The 21280-nt window shown below is 34.5% G+C and overlaps 1 pseudogene across 1 annotated transcript in view; it reads left to right on the top strand.

The window, feature by feature from the left end:
- LOC309858041 (ephrin type-A receptor 6 pseudogene) overlaps positions 1-21280 on the top strand; it is an 82777-nt pseudogene that overhangs the window by 28735 nt on the left and 32762 nt on the right. Inside the window, exon 2 of the transcript XR_014316621.1 lies at positions 4732-4851. The product of XR_014316621.1 is annotated as an ephrin type-A receptor 6 pseudogene (transcript). The remainder of the gene's footprint in view (positions 1-4731; positions 4852-21280) is intronic.

Genomic DNA, 21280 nt, shown 5'->3' with positions numbered 1-21280 from the left:
TAGTGTCCAAAATCTATAAAGAACTTAGCAAACTCAACACCAAAAAAACAATCCAATCAAGAAATGGGCAGAGGACATGAACAGACATTTCTGCAAAGAAGACAACCAGATGGCCAACAGACACATGATAAAGTGCTCCATATCACTCGGCATCAGGGAAATACAAATCAAAACCACAATGAGATATCACCTCACACCAGTCAGAATGGCTAAAATCAACAAGTCAGGAAATGACAGATGCTGGTGAGGATACGGAGAAAGGGGAACCCTCCTACACTGTAGGTGGGAATGCAAGCTGGTGCAGCCACTCTGGAAAACAGCATGGAGGTTCCTCAAAATGTTGAAAATAGAACTGCCCTATGACCCAGCAATTGCACTACTGGGTATTTACCCTAAAGATACAAACGTAGTGGGCGCCTGGGTGGCTCAGTGGGTTAAGCCGCTGCCTTCGGCTCAGGTCATGATCTCAGGGTCCTGGGATCGAGTCCCGCATCGGGCTCTCTGCTCAGCAGGGAGCCTGCTTCCCTTCCTCTCTCTCTACCTGCCTCTCCGTCTACTTGTGATTTCTCTCTGTCAAATAAATAAATAAATCTTAAAAAAAAAAAAAAAGATACAACGTAGTGATCCAAAGGGGCACGTGCACCCAAATGTTTATAGCAGCAATGTCCACAATCCAAACTATGGAAACAACCTAGATGTCCATCAACAGATGAATGGATCAAGGAGATGTGGTATATATATACAATGGAATACTATGCAGCCATCAAAAGAAATTAAATCTTGCCATTTGCAACAACATGGATGGAACTAGAGCGAATCATGCTTTGCGAAATAACTCAAGCAGAGAAAGACAACTATCATATGATCTCCCTGATATGAGGAAGTGGTGATGCAACATGGGGGCTTAAGTGGGTAGGAGAAGAATCAATGAAACAAGATGGGATTGGGGGGGAGACAAACTATAAGTGACTCTTAATCTCACAAAACAAACTGAGGGTTGCTGCGGGGAGGGGGTTTGGGAGAAGGGGGTGGGATTATGGACATTGGGGAGGGTATGTGCTTTGCTGAGTGCTGTGAAGTGTGTAAACCTGGTGATTCACAGACCTGTACCCCTGGGGATAAAAATATATGTTTATAAAAAATAAAAAATTAAAAAAAATAAAAAATAAAAAAATAATCTAATGCAAGCAGGCACATAACATTAAAATTTGATTCTTGGGCTTTCCAAAATTCATTTTACCGAGGGATTGTTTTGTTATTACAGTTTTCTCATTTCTACCTGCTGCTGTGCAAAATTATTTTGTGTGTCTTTATTAAATTCAGGTTGGGGGTGCCTGGGTGGCTCAGATGGTTAAGTGTCATCCTTCGGCTCAGGTCATAATCTCAGGGTCCTGGCCTTGAGCCGCTTGTCAGGCTCCCAGCTTAGTGGGGAGTCTGCTTCTTCCTCTGCTGCCTCTCCTGCTTGTGCACTTGTTCTCTCTCTCTCTCTCTCCCCCCTCTCAAATGAAGAAATAAAAATATTTAAAAAAATAAAATAAAAAATAAATAAATTCAGGTTGGCCTCAGTCATACGTAAACTTACCAGTTGTCTTCTATTTATTCCTTATTGCTCTGTAAGCTAATTAGACACTGACAGGGAACTTTAAAACCTTTTATTTAATAACTAAATAGTGATATTAATCTTTGTTGATCCTATAATGGAGATTGTAAATAACGCAGTTTATAATGAATGCTTGCTACCTTACTTTTGCATTATTTGCTTACTCTTCATACTTTGAGGATCCCTATACTAGAAAATTTCATCTTTTTCCTTTAAGTTTCAGTTTATACTCCCTCTTTTACAAGGTACTAACTTACATCTCCCAAATAATTTGATATTTAATATTTAAAATTTAGGTATTATCAACTAGTGTGTGTATATGTGTGTGTGTGTGTGTGTGTGATGTCTGTCTAATTATTTGCTATAATAATATTCTAAGGAGACAAACAGAATTTGCCATTTTTCTCCTGTTACAGCACCTGTGGCTTGTGAACTCATATTTCATTACTAAGTTATGGAAAATGAGGTTTTTACTAGCTTACCATCTATAATATGTCTAGCTTATCTCTTATACCTTTGAAAAGGTTTCTTTTAGGCTGTGATTTTGTTTAGCAGCAAATTTTCCCTGATTCATATTTTTTTCTTTCATAGTTTGCTCTTTTCAATTAGAATTCTGCTTGCTTACATAAAATGACAACCTGTTGGCCAGAAATTTGTGAAAATAAAAGTGATTTTACTATTATTGTATGTTTTAACTTTTATACCTTTATTTTCAAAAGATATATTTAATATTGAATACTTCATGAACTCTTGGGAACTATGGTGAACTCATTTTTCTAGCTATCATGTGAGGATTTCATTTGGTTTATGTTTCTGCTGATCTTGAAGAAATGCACCTTCTATTTATTAGGGTTTTGGTCTTTGGTTGCAGCAAGCTGTCATTGAACACACTTTTCAGTTTCACAGGTTTTTTTTTTTTTTTTTTTTTTTAAGATTTTATTTATTTAGGGGCGCCTGGGTGGCTCAGTGGGTTAAAGCCTCTGCTTTGGCTCAGGTCATGATCCCAGGGTCCTGGGATTGAGCCCAGCATCAGGCTCTCTGCTCTGCAGGGAGCCTGCTTCCTCCTCTCTCTCTGCCTGCCTCTCTGCCTACTTGTGAACTCTCTCTCTCTGTCAAATAAATAAATAAAAATCTTTAAAAAAAGATTTTATTTGTTTATTTGACAGACAAAGATCACAAGTAGGCAGAGAAAGAGAGAGGGAAGCAGGCTCCCTGCTGAGCAGAAAGCCCAAGATGCGGGGGGGGGGGGGGCAGGGGGGAGGGGCTTGATCCCAGGACCTGAGATCATGACCTGAGCCAAAGGCAGAGGCTTTAACCACTGAGCCACCCAGGCGCCCCTCAGTTTCACAGGTTTATGAGTCTTTTTCCCCTCCGCAGGGAGAAATAAATTTGCATATATTTAAGCCACAAAGACAGTTGTTTGTAAATAGAGTATCTCTATCTGATTAACTAGACTACTTTGATTTTTAACTTAAATTTAAATCACAGGGTCAGGATTAATTTCCACCAGATTTTCCTTCCTTCAAGCTTTGGTCTTCATTTTTGTTTTTAGAGCTTATTCTTAAATACCAATTCTAATTTTATTTTGCCATTATTATTAAAGAAATTAATAACTTTTTTTTATCTTAGCTGTAAATTATCATTTTTTGAGAATCAGTTTTTAACTGTGGTTTTGAAATAACCAAATACAGATTCCTAAAAAAATCTGACAAAATATATCAAGCAGAAATGGACATTTCTACTGATTTTTTGTTTCATTAAGCAAAATACATATTGTGTAACTATAATTTCACTGTATGTATGTGTCATAATTATATGGTAAGTGGGTATAAGAATATTTATAAAAATTAATTTATAGCATTTCCTTATTTTACAGTGCTTTCAAGTATTAGTGAGGTTTAGATAAAGTTGTAAATTTAAGAATGTGCAATTGGGAAGGCAAATGATATTGAAATAAATGTTAAGAAATTAAAAACCATAAAGCAATCAGATAATTTAAATGTCTTTTTCCTAAAGGACTATCTAGCTTAAATATGAAAACATGGGATAGAAGAAAGGTCTTTTAAATATGATTACTTTATATATTAACTTAGCTCCTAGCACTATAAAATTCTTCTTCATTATTTTTTTTGTGTTTTTGTTTTTTTTTAATATTCTAGCACTATAAATTCAATTGTAATTCAATTGTAGAGTATAACCATAAATTCAGTTGTACTACAGAAATTCTGGTATTGGTTCTCTAATATCCATCCAAGCCTTGTAAAGATTAATCCAGCAACACTGAGTATTTAGATTAATGGTTACTGTTTTAGCAACCTTTCTTCTTGAAATATTTATTACTACATTCGTTTTCACTAAACCAGAAGATAATACATAAAGAACATTCTTATGGATTTTAGAAAAGAACTATATTTAAATCATCAATATTTTTACTACATGTCAACTAGTCAATACTGGGGAAAATCAAATCAAAATATATTTCTCTTTTTTTTTTTCTTATGTTGTAACTAATGACACTGATCATTTCAACATATTAAAGATGATGTATATCTGCCAACATACATTCTTTTATTTTTCATTCAAGATTAGAAATGTAGTGATATTTTTATTTTTGGTAAAAACAAATGTATAACTATTTCATATATATGTGACATACATATGTTAGAATGTTTATTAGTACACATGGAAATAACTCTTATACTCATTAAACAATGCATTTCAATTTTCTGGACTGTATATGAGCATATAATATTTAAATATTTTTTTAAATCTAGCTTATAAGGATAGCCTATTAAAAAACATATTGTCCTAAATCATCATATTTCATTTTGTAGAAAGGATACCATCCTAAATAGTTCTTTTCATTAGAAAGCTTTTTCATGTTTGTGTAGTTCTAAGGATGCTTCTGATCTGACTCACACAAGCATATTTTCAAATATAGCCTGATTTGAATTAATACAGGGTAATTATATTTTTCTTGAGAATACTGTTAATTTTACATGGGAGGACTCATTAGTGAAAATGAATACGTATGTCATACCATATAACACCTTCACTATGCAAAGTTGCTAAAACAGTATGGAAAAAACCTCCTAAGGAAAATTTGATATAGCTTTCCTATGCTTTTCCAGACCTATTTTCAACACTGCTAAAAGGGGGGAAAATTCAAGAAGGCACTGAAGAGACCACCTCACCAGACCCTGATGTTACTTCTCCTCTGGATGTACATGCTGCAGCTCCATAGGAGCCAGGTTGGAAAAGTTTCTAGGAAAACAACATATTCCTTAATTACATATATTTTTAAGTAGAAAGATTTTTTTTCTATGGCACTTTGTCTTTTTAGACCCCAGAGTTAAGTACCTGAAAAAGTCTATACTTTTAGTTTGAACTTAACATTTATCTCTTAATTGTTATTTGGGGAAAAAAAAATCTGTAACAAACATCTGGCTTCTCAAAAATATTTTTGAAATTTGATTGTTTTAAAGCATGCAAAATTCACTAATTAAAAACATCATGGTACTATTTTGTACATACTATAAAAATATCAAGCTTAATCCATTATACTAGAATTTGAAGTTAAATGATTATAAAGATGTGTATCAAATTTTTCAAGCCCTTCTGTATATACTACATAAATGGAAGTAGGTAGTCTCTATATGCTTTTTTTTCTATACCTCAAACTCTACCTTTGTTATTGCTCTTGATTCTAAGTGAAAATTTAAAGGTAATTAAATATCCATATAATGTTAATTCTTCATAGCTGGGAGGACTGTGGAGAGACAGGTCAGTGAGTTGGCAAAACAACCTTAAAAGGGAATTTTTTAAAGACTATCTCAAAATCTAAATTTTAGATTTTTCATATTTTGAAATATAATGAATCTTCACTCGGATTACTGAAATGCATTGCCATAAAGAAGGATGATAGTAATTCCATGAATAGAGGTTGCACATTATAATTGTAACTGATGTATTTTTTTTTAAACATAGTCAATTGCTTCTTGGCCTTTTGGCTAAATCAGCTGTAGTCTCTGTTCTTATCAGCTTAATATCTGATAGGTCCTTTATCTAATGATAATATGTAAATCGATTTTTGGAGCAGGGAGGTGGAATAGTAGCTTGCTCCATCCACTCCCACCCATCAAACTGGTGAGTCTCTCCAGGAATGATGCTTTTAAAAGGCAAAGTCACTCAGCAGTAATCAAAAGTTGTGTAAATGGAGAATGAAAAACATAATTTAACTGTGGGCACATAATAAATGAAGTTAATTGTTAAATTAAAGATATAAGAAAAGCAATAATTACCACTGACAGTTTAATTCTGAAATGATAAGGCACAAAAAGTAGGAATTATACTTGCATGTGTATCAGAACTAATGTTATAAGGTTATATATTCACAGGTCTGCTTAATTCAAGCATGGCACTTCAAAAGTTTAAGACATCTTTCTAATTGTTTATAGTTCTCTCACCACCTTTTTCATAGGAAAATCTATATTCAGTTTATACCCTTTATCACATTTGCCTTGTATTATAATTATTATTTCAGGAAGAGTGTTTTGTTGCTCTTATTCTTCTTTCCATATTATTCAGTTGTAAACTCCTTGATAGAATTGATGGTATCTCAATGTATCATTGTTTCTGTCTCCGATATAGTTTGATAAATCAATTTTAAAATATTAATTACATAGGAAATCTGTTGATAGAACTAAAGGCATAAAGTTAGACATTAAAAAAATATATTTTGTGGGACATCTAGATGGATCAGTTGGTTAAGTTGTCTGACTTGATTTGGCTCAGGTCATGATCTCAGGGGTGTGAGATCAAGCTTCATATCAGGCTCCACATTGGGCTAGGCATGGAGCCTGCTTAAGATTCTCTCTCTCCCCCTCTCCTCTGTCCTCCTTGCCTCACTAAAACAACAACAACAAAACAAAACAAAAAAACTTGGCCAAAAATATGCTTTATAGATGAAATAGGCTAGTGGTTCCTAACACTTTGTATTTATTAATTTCAGAAGCATTTACAAATCCAAAGCCTGGAAACATGTGTGGCTACTGTCTTTTCTTAATAGCCTAACACATTGCTAATTTAGACAGACTAGAATGGTGGTCCAAATCTCATTTTAAAAAATTGTAACTTTTTCACATTGCACTGAGTAAACACTCAATGAGATTAGTTACCAGTCTAAATAAAATAAGCAATAATAAACATAACCCTATAGTAAGGAATAACGTGGGGTTCTTTATATTTTATAAATGAGAGCACTGTTGACAAATTTAGCTACTCTAAATTCTATACAGTATGGATCAGCAAAACTGAAGAGAGGCAACAATTGTTAAGATAAAAATGGACCAAGAACAAAGTTTTTTCACAGAATGAGATAGAGAAAAAGCAATGTCATTAATCCTGTTAATAAATAATTTTAATTAAAGTGGTAAACATATTTTTTTTCAGTCAAGAAGAAAGGGTCGTAAATAGATCAGATTTAGGAGTTCACAATGACAGGTGAAGTTGAGCAATAGTTCTATAAATAACTGCTCCCAATAAATGAAGCAAACTCTGAAGAAATTGTAGGAAAGTGGTATAGTCTTTTTAAAAGGGTTTAGGGAGTAAGAGATAATTTAGTTCAAACCTCTCATTTGTCTCATAGTAGATCTTTATGTGACTATACATATATGTGTGTCTATAGATATAGATACAAACATGTATATATGCATACACACATCATATTAAAAATTGTAGAGGAAAGATGGACTAGCAGCCTATATTTTCCTGAGGAATAAACTGTAAAAATTAACTATTAAATGAAAATAAAAGTGATAACAAAAGTGAAGATTTTGTAAATTATCATTGAAATGTAAGAAAGGTAAATTATACAATTAATGATACATATTCTCTAATATTAATAGTGTTAATCTAATGCATCATCAATTGTATTATATACAACAGCATATAAATATGCTGCCATATATTCATCCTTCTTCAGGTACTACACATTTCTCTAAAAAAATTTCCTTGAAAAATTATCTGTATCTTGTCTTCATTACTTCTCCATGCAAGAACTGTCTGTATTCCCCATCTTTATTCACAGAACAATTCCACTTTTGTCCAGCTGTTCTGCCAAAACAACCCAACTCAAGATCATATGGTCACAAATTTAGAAGTTAGTTTTCAACCTTCCTCTTATTTGAGTTATCAACAGCATTAATTATATGTAATAGCTACCTCTTTTTTGAAACAATTATATCAGTTGGTTTCCATAAAATCACTCAGTTTTGGTTCTTTTCTTAACCTTTTCTGTTTTCTTGGTTGATTTCTCCTCCAAGGATCAGTAATTTGATTCTTATATTGCCATTTACTCTCTATGGTTTTATTCAACCTCAGTATTTTATATTAACTGAATCCTGAATATATATTCCAGCCTAGATTTCTGCTGTGAACTCAGACTTGTACATCCAGAATTCTACCTTCTCAACTTGAATGTCTCTCGGGCATATTATATAACATATCCAAATCTGAAACTCCTTATTAACCCACCTCAACCTGTTCCTTCCACAGTAATCACTGTTTCACAAAAGTGAGATCCCAGTATTCTAGTAACTCTAAACAAAAACTTGGAGTTTTTTTTTTTTCTTCACTCTTTCCTCAAACTTTATAATGGGCTCAACAGCAAATTTCTGTGGCTTTCCTTTAAAAATATATACAGAATTTTTTTCTTTTAAAATAAACTTTTTGGGGCACCTGAGTGGCTCAGTGGGTTAACCTTCTGCCTTCGGCTCAGGTCATGATCCTAGAGTCCTGGGATAGAGCCCCACGTCAGGCTCTCTGCTCAGTGAGCCTGCTTCCCTCTCCTCTCTGCCTGCCTCTCTGCCTACTTGTGATCTCTCACTGTCAAATAAATAAATAAATAATTTTTAAAAATAAATAAAAAATAAAATAAACTTTTTATTTAAGTTTTTTGTTTAAATTCTAATTAACATACAGTGTAATACTACTTTCAGGTGTATAATTTAGGGATTCAGGACTTCCTTATAGTACCTGATATTCATCATAACAAGTACACTTGTTTATCCACATCACCTATCTAACCCATCCCCCAACCTACCTCCCTTCTGGTAACCATCAATTTGTTTTCTGCTATTAAGAATCTGTTGCTTCATTTCCTTTTTTTTTTTTTTTTTAAGATTTTTTATCTATTTATTTGACAGGCAGAGATTACAAGTAGGCAGAGAGGCAGGCAGAGAGAGAGAGGAGGAAGCAGGCTCTCCGCTGAGCAGAGAGCCGGATGCGGGGCTCGATCTCAGGAGCCTGGGATCATGACCTGAGCCAAAGGTAGAGGCTTTAAACCAAGGAGCCACCCAGGCGCCCTGCTTTATTTCCTTTTAAAACCATTACTGTAACCACTCTAGTCTATGATACCATCATCATTCCCTTGGATTAATAGAATAGCCCTAAATAGATTCTGTGATTCCATATTTACCATCTGCCCCAAGAGTACAGACTTGCGTTGTCCAGTAGGGAACCCCAAGGCTGATGGATTCCCTGAAATGAAATAGTCTTCACTTACCCTGTATTTTCTGAATTGCATATCTGGACAAATTGAACCAGTAGCTAACTCATATATGACCAAGGCTAATGAAAGTTATATAATCCAGATTCTGGAGTTAGGATAGGTTACCAACTTACTCTAATAAGAAACATATGTTTTCTAAACTTATTTTCTATTTCGTATCAGGGTAAGTATTTAAATTTGGGATATTCTGCATTTTTCCATAGCCTGTATTTTTCACCATCCCTTGTAACTTAAGTTTGCCATGATTTGTTGTACACCAACCAGATTTTTTTTAAATGAGAAATTTCATTTGGAAACTCAATTTAGTATTTATATCATTGAAAAATAAAGTACAAGATTTTACATTTCAAAGTTTTGATCCACTATGTGTTGAAAAGTTGATTTATAAATCATTTAGTTTTATGTTATGGAACATTACAAGTGAACTATCAAAGCTATAGTCACCTGTAATTTAAAGACTCATGTTATCATCTCTCCTTTCTTTCACTACAGAAACGATTTTTAAATTGCTTTATTTTTATTTACATATTTACAACTTTATTTTATAATGCAGTATTTCATAAAGTGTCTCTATTAATTTACATTTTACCAGCAATGGAGTTCCTGTTCATATTTTTATACACAAATTTATATTTTCATATCACATACGATAATAATTAATTCTAGAGTATTTAACTTTTACCAGGCCAGTGGATATAAAAAATTAATTTCAGGTTGTTTTTAACTTGCATTTCCTGTTCATTTGCGAAAGTGAGCTTCTTTTTATATTTATTAGCCATTCCTTTTTCCTTTCTTGTTCAAGTATTTTGCTCCTTTTTTCATTTTGTTTTCTTTTTCTTGTTGATTTTTGAGAGTTCATTATATATGTTTTGAATATGTATTCCACACACATATTTATTACTTGCAGTATTTAAAGTTTATAATTTGTCTTGTCACCTTGTGGTATCTTCAAAATACAGAAGCTTTATATTTAAATGTAATCATATATGTATTTTTCCAATTTTGTATTTGTATTTTTTTAAATTTTATTTATTTATTTGAGAGAGAGAACATGAGCTGGTGGGAGGAGCAGAGGAAGAGAGAGAAACAAAGAGAGAAGCAGACTCCCCACTGAGCAAGAAGCTGGATGGGGAGCTCCATCCTGGGACCTGGGACCATGGCCTGAGCCAAAGGCAGATGCTTAAGCAACTGAACCACCCAGGCACCCCTGTATTTGTATTTCTTACAGAAATTATACATGTTAGCAACAAAATACTCAAATAATAGCAAAGTCCTGGAGTAAAATGTGAAGTGTTTAGCTCCTACTTCCTCTCTTAAAGGAAGTTTACTACTTCCTTAGAGTTAACTACTAATTAAAACTTGGTATTGTTGACACAAAATGAACAAACCTTTCAGAATTAAAAGAATTAGAGAGAGAGAGATTTATTCCAGCCCAAGTTAGGACAGCTGCCCATGATACACGGTTTTCACAAATAAGAGAGTGCTCCAGTAAGGGAACATTTTGTGAAAGGCCGTATACATTTTTTATATAAAAATTTACATATTATTAGACAAAAATATTTTCAGAAAGTTGAGACCTTATCTTAAGTTTCTAAGTATATGAAGGGCTCTATGACTTTAATCTTATGGGAGCCAGGAAAGTTATACTTTTTCTTATCTTTTCTGTTCAGAATGCTCCTTTTGATTACTTTCTTTAAGCAGATTTACAGTGTCTACTTGGGGCAGAAATAGAGCCCATGGTTTGAGGTTTCATGCAGTCATTTTGACCTTGCTAAATTTTAAAGTATAGCTTTCCTGGGAACCCAGGAGCAGGCCCACAATTAAAAAGTTGAAAATTTGCCCTATTAATATCTATCTTTCCAGGTCATTACAAAATAAAAATGGTCTAGTTCTACAAATTTTATGAAGATTCCTTTGATCTCACTTGATAATACAGCATAGACAACCTTGTATATTAGCATGTGCTGACCTATCTCATACTTGCTATTTCCTCTTTCTCTTATACCCCACCCCATATCCAAATCATTAGCAAGTCTTATCAGGTCAGCCTTAAAATATATCTAGTATCATTACATTTACTGCTGCTATTTTAGTCTAGACACTATCCCCTCTCACTTGAACTATTTTAATAGAGTATTAACTGATGTCCCTCTCTCACTTGCCTTCTGCAGCCTATTACCCAGATAGCAACAAGAATGACCCACTTAATATATAAGCCAGATCTCATCATTCCTTGTGACAAAACCTTCCAATCATCTGAAATCTTATTAAGAGCAAAAGTCAAAATCCTCACTATAGCCTGCTTGAGTCTTAGTGATCTTTCTTTTCAGCTGTCTCTTTGAACTCATTTCTTACCTCTTAACTTACACACTGAGTTCTAGTCACCACTGGCCCCTTGCTGTTTCTCAAATAAGTTATACTTGTTCCCAACTTGTGCCCTTTGATCTATTTCCTCTTCCTTTAATGCTCTTCCCCCATTTTTCTTCTAGTCTTGCCCCCTCAGTTAAGTTTCAAATATCACTTGATTATCTCTATAAAAGAATACCTGTCTTGTTCACTCACAGCTTTTTTACCTTACTTCACCTTATTTTTCTCTAAAGCACTTTTTACCAGTGATATTTCATGTTTCTTCTTAATTTTCTTTAAAACAAGCTATCACCTAATAAATATTCTGTGAAAGCAGAGAGTTTGTCTCACATTTTCACTGGTTTGTGTCCTAAATAGAATACTGTCACATAGAAGATTCTTAATAGATATTTATTGAATGAATTATTGAATTATTTGAATGATTAATGAACTATATTAACAACTCTATGTAAAGTATAGATCAACCATAATTTACCCATTGACCTATTGTAGATATTTCATTAGTCTCTAATTTTTCACTAATAGCAGTAATTTTCAGTGAACATTCTTATATTTCTATAGCATATTTTTAAATGCTTTAAATATAGACATACTATATCAAAGGGTATAAAAATTTAAATTTGATATGTGCTGACAAGGTGACCTTCAAAAAGATGGATTATCTGTATCTTTATAATACTGTTTTTATCCATGGACCTGCTGTATCTGTTACATTTATTCAGGTTTCCTTGTATATATTGAGTTTCATTCATACATGTGAAAAGACTTGCTATTTATTCATACTTTTCATGGTTTTTCAATGTCCATACAGGAAGTATTTAAGGCATTTAGTACTGCATATTTTCCAAGGAGGCAGAAGAGAAGCAGTTTTTGTATGTGAAGAATTTCCACTTAAGTCTTGGAAGTTAGGATTGGTTCTGTTTAATACTTGTTATCAGTATTCCCAGCACCCCCCCCCCCTTTTTAACTCATTTTTGGTAAACTTCAAGATTAATGGCAAAAGGAATATGTGTCCTAAAAAAAGATATTATGATGTGCATTTATAGAAGCAGGCAGAACTTTTAAGAAATAAGGGTCAAGTTTTGTTGTTTTTATTGAATTATCTTTATTATAACCATTGCAGACAGAATTCAATGATTTAAAAGGATATATAATGAACAACAATCATCTTATTATCCATATTAGTAAATCTAGCATTTCCCATCTTCTTACACATTATGCTAATGACTTTTCCGATGGATACACTTCAGTTAAAATATAGGAGTCACTAGAAAAGTATTACAAGTAAGAGCAGATATAAACTGCTTGTGTGATATGAAAAATGCTTTGAAGAAATCAGCTGAAGAATAATTTGCTGATAACCCTAAGGGGTAAAAATGTTTAAAACACATGCTTTTCTCATAGTTACATGAATCAGTATTCAGTAGGAAATGCGGTAAACATGCCCTTTACATTTCTGAGTAAATGTTTTAGCAGATTAGTGTCAAAGGTTGCTAAATGGGAAAATGTTCCATGCTGTAAAAAGAACATGAAAATAAATATTAGAGCATTATTCAATACATATACATTTCTTTACAAGTGTCTTCCTAAACCTTCTAAAGAAATAACAACTCATACACACAGAAATGGCTTAGAGATTGGTAATTAGAAGTAAAATTTCTCTCCTCAAAGGTTATTAAGAAACTGCTAATAAGAGGTTATATAGGTGACAGTAACTAATCCTGATGAGTGAATCAGAAAGTTTAAGCATACCAGATAGCTATGACCCATTGAACTGACTAGATAGCTTCTAACCCAGCATGACTAAAATGAATACAAATAATGTACTTAGCCCAGAACTGGAAAATGACTCTCAGGTTTTTGAGGTTCTGGGAAGAAATCTGATGGACCCTGTTGCCATTTTTTTTTTTTTAATTCCTTCTAGCTAAGTGCTATGACTTTGGAATGAAAAAAATATGTTAAGTAAACATCAGGTTACAGAGATTAGGATTCTATACAGAGGGGTTCTTGGTAAGCTAGACTAACATTTTGCAAAGATTTGAATGAATTAATTTGGCAGGAGAATTTTTCCCTGTGATCAAGAGGGCATTAAAATAAAATTTAATAATAAAAAATTTTAAAAAAAAGAAAAAAAATAATAAAATTTAATACAAAGGAAGAAAAAGTTGTCCAGATAATTCCACTTACCCAGTATAAGAGAGAAAATAAAAGCTGTAGAAAATTTGAATCGCAGTGATGAGAAAAGTAAAACCTGAATGAAATAAAATTCTTACAGACTTAACGGTTAGTGTGCTGAACAAAGCAGGAATAATGTGCAGTGTGATTTGGAAAATAAAAAGGAGTTCTTAAAAGGATTTTGGATAACAGCAATAGAATGGCATCAAGGGATCAAAACTTAAAACCCAAAAGGGAGAGAAATCTGTGAAGTTATAGAGTATTTGGAGAGTATAAAAAGGAGAAAAAATAAATGTTGGCAATGTTGAATGACTAAGGACATTACCAAACACATACATACCATTACACAGAGGTTCTCAATTTAATTTTGAAAATTTGAACCAAATAAAGATACAAATGGGGCCTATGACTTTTGGATCTTTTCATATATGCAGAATTATGTTTTACTTAATTTTAATGAAACTCCTATTTCACAATGTAAAGAGTCTGTTATTGGAAAGGCATCATGGGCTTGAGAACCTCGTAACTACAAAGAATAATAGAAGTTATTAACTTTTTAAAATATTTTATTTATTTGACAGAGAGACACAGCTAGAGAGGGAACACAAACAAGTAGGGGGGAGGGGGAGTGAGATAAGCAGGTCTCCCACTGAGCAGGCAGTCCCATGTGGGGCTCCATTCCAGGACCCTGGGATTGCGACCCAAGCTGAAGGCAGCCAGCCAATGACTCAGCCACCCAGGTGCCCCAGAGGTTATTAAATTTTAATCCCTTGTTAAATTCCTGTCAATATAACAGTAAAAAGTGTTGCGAAAATAATAGAATCTTTGGCAATAAATAACTAAGTTACATTGGCATTTTCACTAGTTAAATAAAACAAAGGGGTTGGAAAAAATAACAATTTATTTCATTAATTTTTACTTGAAGAAATCTTTAGTGATGCACATGAATGGGATCCCCCCAAAACTGTGCTACTGTATCACAAAAAATGTAGAGAAAACATAATAAACCTATGCCTCATAGCAACTAATTTAAGACAGTTTGAAATCTCAGCAATGGGGCTTTATAACTGTATTCTATTGTTCTCCAATAATGTGACTCATCTACTCACTGAATATTCGATTTTTCCATTCTTTACTATTATGCTTCCTTTAAGATTCTGATTTCTTCTTAAGTTTGGCTATTTGCTAGCACGGACTTTAGAATATGTGACACAACTTCTATAAAACTTTATCTCATTATATGTAAAATGTAGGTAACAACATTACCTACCTCGTAAGATTTTTGTGAGGACTAAAGATGATATTGCATGTAAAGTCTTAACACAATGGTTGTACTCATTCAGTAAATACCAGTAATAATATTGACCAATACTTTAATAATATTGGTAATGATATTTATCGAGTGATTTAGATTTTCTTATACTAGCATTTCACATGACATTCTTACTATATATATTTTGGAGGGAGAGATGGATGATAATGGAGTATTAATGTGAAATATACATTGTTACTTCTCTTGTTAAAATTCATATTCTTTATTTTCATATCGGTGAGTCTCCTCCAATAATTGTTTTATACTTTTAAAGGGTCATTCTTGCTCCACTATGATTATTAAGTAGATCATGAAGGAGCAAAAGTGAAATTAGGGAAACTAGTTGGATGACAATTGCAAAGGCACCAGTAAAAGATGAGGATGCATTGAACTAGGTTGTTGGTAACACAGATGGAGAAAAATTGCTATATGTGGAATATGTTTGGAAAGTAAAGCTAATGTGACTAGTTGTCAAATTGTGTGTCAGATATGACATCCCTGTCTTTTCTGTGGTGCTTATAGAAACCAGTAATTTCGACCTTTTTATTCAAGATTGTTCAACTAGACTGTGTTAAATAATATAGACATGATGTACAATAGAGAAAGGGATAAATATTATTATTAAACATTTATCAATAAATGTAATTAATAAAGATATAATTAATGCATTGTAAACCTCATCCATTTTGAGTGTACGACTCAATGACTTTGGTATACTCACGGAGCTGTGCAACCATTGCTACAAAGATTGGAACACATTCATCACCCCAGAGGAAGCCCTCTACTCAACAGTAATTCCTTTTCATGCCCTCATGCCCTTCTCAGCTCATCTCACTCCAACCTCCATCACTAGGCAAACATTAATCTACTTTCTTTTTCTAGAGATCTGCTTATTCTGGATAGTCTATATAAATGGAATCATACAATATATGTGATTTTTGTGACTAGTTTGTTTTTCTTAACATAATGTTTTCAAGATTCATCCATGTTACAGCATGTTTTTTTTAAAATTCATTTAGGATTTATTTATTCCTTTTAATTGTCAGATACTATTCAATTATACAGATATATTCCATTTTATTATTCATTCTCCTTTTGGTAGGTAATTTGTTTCCTCCACTTTTGGCTTATATGATAATGCTGTGAACATTCATTTGTAAGTTTTTGTGTGGAACCATGTTTTTATTTCTCTTAGGTATATATCTAGGAATGGACTAGCTGGGTCACAAGATAACTCTGTTTAACATTTGAAAAACTGCAAAACTCTTTTCTAAAGTGTCCGTGCCACTCTGTATTCCCACCAGCAATATACGAGCCTTTAAATTTCTCCACATTTTCACTATTAATTATTGTCTGTCCTTTTGCTTGTAGCCAATCCTAGTGGGTGTGAAATGGTTTCACGTTTTGGTTTTGATTTGTGTTCCCTAATGATTAGTGATTTGAGAGTTTTTGTGTGCTTATTATATGTTTCCTTTGAGAAATTTCTATCCAAACCCTTTGCCTATTTTTTTATTTGAGTTGTCTTTTAATTGTCCAATTGGAAGAGTTTTGTGTTTGTTTGTTTGTTTGTTTAATACTGTATACAAGACCCTTATCATTTATACGATTTACAAATATTGTTTTTCACTCGGTGGTTTGTTACTTTCTTCATATGTTACTTGCAGCACACAAGTTTTAATTTTGAAATCCAAGTTATCTAGCTTTTCTTTTGTAGCTTGTTCTTTTGTATCTAAGAAACAACTGATTAATCCAAAGACAGAGATTTATTCCTGTGTTTTCTTTTAAGATTCTTATAGCTTCAGTTCTTATATTTAGGTCTATGGATCATTTTGCATTAATTTTTGTGTACAGTGTAAGAAAGGAATCCAACTTCATTCTTTTATATGTGTAGGTACACAGTTGGCCTGAAAATTATGTTTTTTCAGTAACAAATATGTTGCTTATGAAATCGGGAGCAAAACTCTACTGGGGCTGATTAGAGAACCTTTATTTAATATATAGCATTTGTGAATTTCCTGAAGTATGAGTAGAATTTGGATGGGTAAATATGTAGTAGGGGAGAAAATGACAGGCTTCTATGGAAAAGAGAAAGGAGCAAAAATTTAAAATAACTATTTCATTTTGACAAGGTTTGCAGAGATCTTAAAACACAAACATCAACAGTCCCTGAGACAATCAAGTACAAGACATGTCTTTGGGAGGTACTTTGGCTTTATCTACCACTGGAGGCAAGCGAAATGTATTTGTAAACCAATTTTCTAGAAACCTTTGGTTAAGGAATGTTTGGAGTGTGTGTTTATTCCCCAGAGCTTTTGGTTCCCACTTTGGTATTATAGATACTTTTCTCAAGGGACTTGGCCTGCTGTTTAGTTGATGGGCTTGGGGTATGAGAAACACTGTAGTGCAGAATGTGGGTCTGGGATAGTAACTTCACTGTCAACACTGATATTAGTTTTGATGCATCTTGAAATTCCTTAGTTTTGAGGTCCAGCAGTGCTATCATTGCTGTCTTAGCTATCTCACGTCTTGGAACATCATGATCTTCTAGCCAATGCCACACACCCTTGTGTGTCCATTTCCTCTGGTTGCTATTCTAGATTGGCCCCATTTTGACACTTATGACCATTATGCCCACTTTTCATCTTATATTTAAGTGTTGCCATTTGTCCTCTGCTATTCCAAAGAAGCAGAATTCCAACTACACTTTCAAATCTGGTCTATAAATCACAACCTGAGTTTCCCAAGACAGGGCTGTTCTCATTAGTACATTCCCTTTTGCTGTGTGGAAGTGTATCTCTAGGGCCATCCCAGGAATATAGTCAACTGGTGGATTCTTTAGTGTTGTTTTAGCACAGCTAATGTGGTATGCTTATCTCTCTGAAGTTTTGATCCCCTCATCAAGACGTGGCACAGGTATTTTTACCTTTTTTACTTTAGATTATTATCATCCCCTCCACCAATTTCTACTTCAAGGAAACATCCTAACATCCTGACAGCATGTAATGATTGCTCTAAATTAAATTCTGGGCTATCAGTGAATGGTCCCATGTCAACTCTCTTTTATCTGGCCTTGTGTTCTGCCCTCCCTTGTCCAATAGTCTTGAGATCCATTCCCAACCATCATTTCACAGTTCCTGCTTATATATATTAGCCCTTGTAGTTCTTTTGATCAATAATGCCTTCCCTCCCAATGAAGGGAGAGTACTTCTAAAGCTGAGTCACACTGAGAATTAACTGTACTTGTTGACCTGGAAGCCTTGAAGCCTTCAAAGTGCTGGAGGCAGTGACCTGTCCACTTTCCAAAGGAGGCTGACCAGCAGTGAGGGAGGAAGACAGAGAAAGAGATCTTGAAGAAGGCTGGCCAGATATCCGCCTGAGACAAGGCCACTGCCTGTCTCCCAGGCAAAGGGAGGCTGGCGTCCTTAGGCAAAGGCGAATGAACCATTTCTTCAGGCCCACACATTTAGGGAAATCTGGAGATTCAATTTTCAAATATTTTCATTCCTCTTTATTTCTGAGTCTTAGATCTTTCCATGTTCTTGCCTGGCTTTATGCAAGAGACACAATGAGACTGTGAATTTATTCTTATCTCTGCAGTTTGATTTCTTGCTCAGTGAGATCCTAAACTTGGTTTGTATCCCTAACTGCTGTTCTGCTGTAGGAGACTAGTGTATCTATAAATGCTATTTTAAAAAATCCTTTAATTTCACTCCATGCTCTGAATAAGATGTTGGCTAAATTGTGTATATCATTTTTTTCAGAGCATTGATAGCATTTAGCAATAACCACTCTTTTTATAATTATCTTTACTACCACTCTTTTTATGATTATCACTTAAATCCTGGAGATATTACATAAGTTAATACAACCCCTTCACTTTATAATATCCCAGTTCACCACACAGTAAGAATTTTAGCAATTTAGATACTCTGGAATTCCAGGGATTGTCACTGTTACCTTTACTGCTAATAGTGGAATCTTTGTTGCCATTTGACCATTTGACTCACCTTGTTGCCAAGTGAGTAATCCACTTACTGAATCTTTTTTTTTTTTGTACCAACTAACTTAGTTGCAGTTCCTTGATAAGCTAAGGCTTATAAGTAGTTTTCTTGGGAAAGTGTAAGTGATATAGAAAAATGATGGTAGGAATAAAGGAATAATAAACTTCATTTAGCTAGTTAATACCATGTATAACTGGAGCTTAATGCCACTGGGACATTCAAGGAAACAGTATAAAACACATCTCAAAGCCTGAATTCGCGGAGTTATTTACTGAAGGCTTCCCCCTAGGGATGTTAATTTGTCAGCACTTCTGACCTGGTCTGTACATTGAAAGAACTTCTTTAGTTTTGGGAGGGTGGGGGGAACAGAAAAACAACCCTCATGCCCAGAGTTGATGTACGAATATTCTGAAAGATCAGAGGAAATGGGCAGAGCACTGACAACATCTGCTACAGGGAAGAAAAACTAAGGTTAATTAATGTCAGGGTTCAAGATGCTGGCTTAGGAAGATTCTGAACTTACTTCCTCCCACAGATACAATTAATATATAGCTACATGTGGACTAATTCCCTCTGACAAGTACCTGAGAACTTGCTGAGCACCTTCTCCATAACACAAAATAAAATGGACCACACCAAGGTGGGCAGGAGAGTCAGAGACATGCTCTTGCCAGAAACCCCATGCTCAGTGTGGCTACCCACAACATAGAGGGATCGCAGAAAACAAAAACAAATATAAATGGAGCTTCTCCCTAAGGAGAGAAATATTTATGCCCCATTCCAGGCATTCCAACCCTTGAGTCCTGCACCAAAGAAATGAGCTGTTGAAATGTCTCATTTTGAAAACCAATGAGGATTATGTTCAAGGAAAATGTAATGTAGTAGGAAACAATGATTTTGCTTTTAAAAGGCTCACATGCAGACCTGCTCATCCTCAGACACAGCACCAAAAGCAGCAGTTTTGCAAGAGCCTAGACCGTGGGTGAAGAAGATTTACTTGCTAAACTTAAAGCATCTGCCAGAGGAGCACATGTCTGTTGGAACTATCTCTGAGGGTGGAACAAGGATAGATGCTCTCTTTATAGTCTCCCTCTACCTTGCTGGCACCAGCACTAACAGGCATCTTTTTTTTTTTTTTTTTTACCTTCATAACTGCCTAATAGCACTGCATGAACAGCCCAACCCCTATCCCCTCCCCACTTGTGCTGCCCTGATAGACACACAGGCTTGCCCCTAACCTCTCCACACCACTTGCACAGCCCCGACAGATATAGCAGGTGAGCAGCCCTGCCCCCCACCACCATGCTTACAGTCCTGCCCAAGCCAATGGGGATGTGCAGCCACACAGGAAATGTTCTTTGAGTGCTAGCCTTGGATTACCAAGGAGGACTGTGATTTTGGACTCCATGGCTCTGAAATAATGGGGGAGACAGCTCAAGAGACAATGAAGAGCTAAAGCGAGGTTAAATGACAATGTGTTTATCTTACTCAGAGCCATCCATCAGGAAGGGAAAGAGATAGCTGTTGTACATAATAAATGGAAGCATAGAGAATCAAGCAAAATAAGAAAACAAACAAACATGTTGCAGATGAAGGAAGAAGATAAAACTATACACACAAAGACATACACACACAATTAAACAAAGATAAGCAATTTACCTAGTAAAGAGTTCGTAATAATACTTAACAAGGTGCTCACTGAAGTTGGGAGAAGAATGGATGAACATGCTGAACACTTCAGCAGAGGGATAGAAAATAAGCAGAAAGTACCAAAGAACTCACAAAGTTGAAAAGTACACAGAAGCTGAAAGATACACAGAAGAGTTTCAACAGCAGATTGGATGATGCAGAACAGCAGACCAGTGACTTGGAAGACAGGATTGTAGAAATAACTCAAATAGAAAAGAAAACAAAAAAGGAATTTAAGAAAATGAGGATAGTTTAGGGATCTGTGGGACTAAAACAGGTGTACTAGTATTTGCATTATAAGGGTCACAAAAGAAAAAGAGAGCGAGGTGAAAGGGCAAAAAACTTATTAGAAGAACTAATGGCTGAAAACTTCCCCAACCTGGAAACAGACATCCAGTCCAGGAACCAAAGATAGTTCCAAACAACGTGAACCCAAAGAGATCTAACCAAGTTATAATTAAAATGCCAAAAGTTATCAATATCTTAAAAGCAGCAAAGGATAACAACTGGTTGTATACAAGGAAAACCTCTTAAGATCATGACTTGATTTTTCAGTAGAAACTTCA

This window comes from Mustela nivalis (genome assembly GCF_964662115.1).
Source record: "Mustela nivalis genome assembly, contig: HAP1_SCAFFOLD_1782, whole genome shotgun sequence".
Classification (NCBI taxonomy): Eukaryota; Metazoa; Chordata; class Mammalia; order Carnivora; family Mustelidae; genus Mustela; species Mustela nivalis.
Note: the sequence above shows the minus strand (reverse complement) of the source record. Positions and strands in the feature narration are given on the sequence as shown.